Below are 5,935 nucleotides of genomic sequence, written 5' to 3'. Positions count from 1 at the left end.
AGCCAGTGTCGATTTGGTAACAGCCTATAAGCTGTTTCTGATGTGGTTATGTACTACTGGCTGGAAGTTGGATCTTAGGTACTTGGGTGCATTATTGTTGTAGATGTTGTATACATAATTTAATTTCAGTTGTTTAATGGATTATTTAACAGGTAACATGCCCACTATTACAAATTCATAAGCTACAAGGCAAGTTTAACATACTCGTAAATACCATGAAATCACTTTGTGCCCCCTGCAGTCTAGATTGCTTTTGGAGAATCCACTGTAGCATGGACTATAAGCATAATCAAAATGGCCTTCAACAAGTGCAGATTTTTTTTTTTTTTTTTCTGTATATAAAAAAAAAAAAATTATATACATATATATATATATATATATATATATATATATATATATATTATATATATATATATACATATATATATATAAAAAGTATGACCTATCCAGACAAAGCTTGGCCTATTGTTACTCCTAAGTAGGTAACCTGTTATTTATTCTCTGTTTCATTACCAAATTGGACTTCACCATTACACTGTTTCAGTTTATGGCTGGATCCAAGCAATATTGATTATCTATTACCACAATGTAACAACTCTTTATTACCAATTAGCCATTCTTGTACAGCATCAAGCTCAATGGCTTGGACCTCCTACCTCTGATTTATCTCTGGCTGAAACAATCAAAGCTGAATCATACATATGAAACAGTATTTTACAGTCCACAACAGCTGACATATTGTTCACATATATCAGCAATAGAAGCTGTCCCAAGAATGAGCCCTGAGGCACACCTCAGGTAATATTGCATTTACAGGAATTGAAATAAACTGCATTAACAACTTGATTTATGTACGGTTAACAAGACCTAAACCAGTTTATTGTAATGCTGTACTCACTCATACCAAGTGCAGTCATTTTCTGAAGAAGGATATCATGATGTATGTATCAAATACCTTTTGAAGGTCTAAAAGAACCATACATGTACTCGTATATCTACCCCTATAACATTCATGTAAGTAAATCAAACAGATTTCAGTCAAGTACCCTGTATGGAAACCTGATTAAATTTCATACAGAAGATAATTTTCCACATGGAAACCACTCAGTTTTTTTATAAATTCAAAAATCTTTGACACAACACTTAAACAGACACCAACCTATGATTACCCACATCACTTTTGCTATTCTTTTTATATAGTGGTACCACTGGCTAATTTTAGGTCATCTAGCACTATACCTGAACTGAGTGAAAGATTTATATGTTATATAGTATGAGCAACTATACAGACACCATCCTTCACAAAACAAGCTGGAATGTTGTCTATACCAGCCTTATTATGACTCAAGTCTTCTAAAATCTTTACCACACCACCTCATATGATGCACGACCTAAATTGAAATTTTGAAAATCTTTTCCTGTGTTTAATTTTCTATTTAAAAAAAAAAAAAAAAAAAAAAAAAATCTACCTGAACTCATTGGAAGTGCTTCAACCAGTTTAGAATACTGACAAATGTTGCAAGAATTGGATACCATAATCAAATCTAAAGATGGAACTGCTAGTTTTTGATAACCTTGTTGGTACATCAATCAATTGTATTAGCCCATTTGCATTCATGAAGTTATGTACTGCTTTGATCAAATAATTTTCTGACTTAGTATTGATGTTGTAATCATTCAAGATTATGATTTCACACTCTACTGTATCAAGTTCATTGTTACAGGGACTCTCCAGATGACCATAAAAGTCCATCTGTTTTAAGGGTCTAAGGAATACTCTTGTCAATTAGTCAAGTTTTTTGGCAGAAGATCAACACACACTGATTCCATGTCACTGTTATTCATGACCTCAGTACATGCAATGAATGCCAGGTCACTATGAATAAACTGACATACACCACCACCAGAATGTCATCTGTACTAATAATGTATGATGTATCCTGGTATCTCCATCTTGGTATCCTCTGATGATACGAAGTGTTTTCACTCTTCTCATGATTTTTGAATCATCTACAAACAATTTGGCATAGCTTGTTGTTCCTTTCATCATGTTACTGACATAGACAAGAAACATTACAAAGTGCTTGCACCAGAAATGTTTTTTTTGTGTATGTCAATGACATGATGGAAGGAACAACAAGCTATGCCAAACTGTTTGTAGATGATCCAAAAATCATGAGAAGAGTGAAAACACTTTGTTACCCTGAAAATAAAAATTCAATTTCATAGATGCAGAGTTTATGGGTTAAGATTCATTGGCTGTGCATATCATTAAAGGATAAGAGGAATATTACCTGAGGTAATATTGAAGATCAGGACAAATTGATCTATCTGCACTCTACAGGTGTCATTGTATTCTATTTCGAGGTCAGATTTGTGTAGATAGGCCTATAATTTGTATAAGCTCTTGAATAACAGTAGCACCATATGTGCACTTAGCCTTCTATTTTACCATTATATTATTTATATGTGACCTCTAAGCTCTCATCTGCTTGGGTAATAACTGTAAATCACGAGTCCAACACGTGACCCAAGACCATGGTGAATCACCCCAATATTAATATCGATTGTACTTATTCATTGAGCACAATTTCAATTGCCAACCATACCTCTATATAAAGTGTAATATTGAATACCAATAAATTTCGCCAGTATAGGCCTATTAGAAATGAGCCTTGAGGTCAATTGCACAAGGCAAGCAACATTCCGAAAAACTTTTTAAATTTGCTATTTTTCCTACTTACGATACGCACACTGCGAGACGAGACAATTTACATTTATGCCAGGCTGCTGCAGTGGCAGTGACATATTGCCTAAGTATAAACTACATGCATGGTCATCTCAATAGTGAAAAAACTGGGGCTGTAACTGTTTGATAGTACGAATATTACACTTTGGCCATGATTTTCTAACTTCAAATTTAGATATACCACCTCTAGGATATTTAAGTCGACAATATTTAATGAAGTAACTGTCTACCTACCTCTAAAATAGCTCAGTTTTTCACTTGGTTTTGGCAGTATTCATTCACAAGTTACTTCCCCATATTTCGTTTGCGCTTTGACAATCTCGATATTTGGTCCGACTGGAAGGCTTCAAGGTACGTATATGTTTTTTTTTGTGTTATGCTCGCAATCTTATATATTTTTACATATGTGTATTTTATTGCCAATAAATCCTATTTAATCCAAGCCATATCTTTCGAATGTGCGCTAAAGGAATCTCGATAGAGATAAGATGAAGACAATGGCGCTGATTGGTCCGACTGGAGGCCACATATATACTTTTTTGTGTTATCCTCGCATTTTCATACATAGTATTTCTATACCTGTGTGTTTTAATTTAATTTCAATAAATCCAATCCCAGATAGCCAAGGTTTGCAGGCAAGTTCGAGAGATGTAAACAAATACATGTGCTTTTGCTGATGACGTTATAAATGCGACATAATATCAATTGCGCCGATTGGTCCGACTTGAAAGCACGTGTGGATTAATAAGATTCATTTTTTTCTCCCCGCCAGGCGGTCTGATTCAATTTGACGAATGTAATCGTAATCGAAGGGTTAGCAGCCTCGATCGATCAATCCTTTCGCCATAGTGGTGCATTTTGCATGTCCGAACTCCAGACGACTTGATTCACTATAAAAACCGAAAGGGTCAACTTCCTTCTTTTCCTTCTCCTCCCTTGTGCCTTCCACTCCCCTGCCTCCACTGTCACTTGTCGGAAGAAATTCGATGCTGCTAGAGAATGGAAAGGTCTGGACGGGGTGGGGGTGGGTGTTAGGGGATGGGGTGGGGGTGGATGGCACAAGGAGGGAGAGGAAGGTAGAGTGAGGAGGGGGCTGAGGGGTGTGTCGGAGTGGGGAGTCAAGAAGGCGGGGGAGGGCGCGGAGCATTTTACGTAAGCTAGTGGCGTAGGAAACCGAAGAGCCATGCAGGCCCTGTGCACATGGATCGGCCGTCATGATGTGCGCTGTTGTCAAGAGGGTCGTTCCCCAGTCGGTGGGATCAGTGGTTTCCAAAAACTGGGAATCTGGAGTCGTGACGCCTCAATAATATTCCTCTCGATCGCGGAACATCACGAAAAAAGTAGTGAAAGAGATTTAGGGTTACTGATAGTGCAATGGTAGATCATACGCCTCCACACGACATAGACTCATTCAAGTCTTACAACCACTAGTTTTTTTTTCATTGTCGTGGACGTCCGCACACAGGGTGAGGGTCACAGTTAAGATCCTCATTACCTGAGATCCTTGTTTTAGCTTAATGTGTGGAAGGAGTCATGCAGGTGTACCAAATAGTCTGACAATAGTCTTGCAAAATAAATAAACAAATATATATATGTATAGTGTATTCAGGGATGGAATGGGTGGGAATGATTTTGTGCCTTTTTCTTTTTGGCTACCCCCCTTGTAAGGGGGAAAAAGCCTTGGTATATGATGGTATATGATGATGATATATGTATATATATGTATATATATATGTATATATATATGTATAATGTATATATATATATATATATAAATAGATAAATAAATAGATTTATTATTTAGTAAATAAGTAAATAAATAATTAGATAGATAAGTAGATAAACAATTTAATATATGAATAAATAGGTAAATGAATAAGATAAACAAACGAACAAATACATAAATAAATGAATAAGGAGAGAGTAAATCACTAGATAAACAAGTTAAGTAGATAAATAAGAAAATATTGTATACGAACACCTTCGCCACCAGATAATTGATTCTTTAGGCGCTCTGGCACCAGGATGTTGCCAAAATTTATGTAATCTCTGCGTATTGTGGAGGTGGGGAGATCAGACGCTTCCGGCCGGCGTATACAAAGAGAAATGACCCGCAGTTGTTATGCTTGATCGGTGTTCTACGGAATGCTCCTCATGTAACAAGCATGAGAGTTCATTACCCATGCTGATATAACATGTTAGCAAGTGAATACCAACGGCGCATTCTGTTATATGTGTCATAGTTTTGCTTTGCATACTGAAAGATACATTTGTGTGAATACATACATATATATATATATATATATATATATATATATATGTATGTATATATATGTATATATATATACATATATATATATATATATATGTATATATATATATATATTTATATATATATATATATATATATATATACCCGATAACGTTGTCGTAAATGTAATTTCAAACATTGGAAAACGACCATTGCAACTATACAGTAGATGGCGAAGTCTTCAGAAAACCCACCTCATGCATTGACCAGTCTTAGAATTTCAAACTCTCTTCGTCCGTTACGTCTCTCCTTATCTCGTCCTTCCTACCTCGCCTACGTCCTCCCCCGACTTCAGATAATTCAGCAACAAAATATTTCTGAACGCATTTTCACACTCCAGGGAATATTTACAAAGGCGCAGACTTTTTTTTTTTAACCATGTTTGAGGCTTTCGGACGTAGCCTCCCCGCCGACCCAGACCACAGGGTAACATGACATTTGTGGGCTTATCTGACGTCCATCGGGAACGCTTTACACCTCAGGACAAGACACCAAATTCTCGATCTCTAGATGCGATCGAAGTCCTCTAATAGGAACAGCATTAGGGTTGGTGTTGGGTCTTACAGAATTTCTCCATGTTCGTACTTCTTCCTTTCCCCTCCTCTCTCTCTCTTTCTCCCCCTTCTCTCCCTCTCCCTCCCCCCTCTCTCTCCCTCTTTCTCCCCCTCTCTCTTTTTCTCCCACCCGCTCTCTCTCTCTTTCCTCCACCCTCTCTCTCTTCCACCCCCTCTCTCTCCCTCTTACTTCCTCCCTACCCCCCCCTCTCTCTCTCTCTCTCTTTCTCCCGGGTAAGCTCAAGACCTCCATATATAATGATACAAACAGGTGATTAGCAAAACATATGTAAGTGAAGTATTAGGCATTTCACTGCCTAA

This window comes from Oratosquilla oratoria, chromosome 28 (assembly GCF_046742065.1).
Source record: "Oratosquilla oratoria isolate Oo_2021 chromosome 28, ASM4674206v1, whole genome shotgun sequence".
Lineage (NCBI taxonomy): Eukaryota > Metazoa > Arthropoda > Malacostraca > Stomatopoda > Squillidae > Oratosquilla > Oratosquilla oratoria.
Note: the sequence above shows the minus strand (reverse complement) of the source record.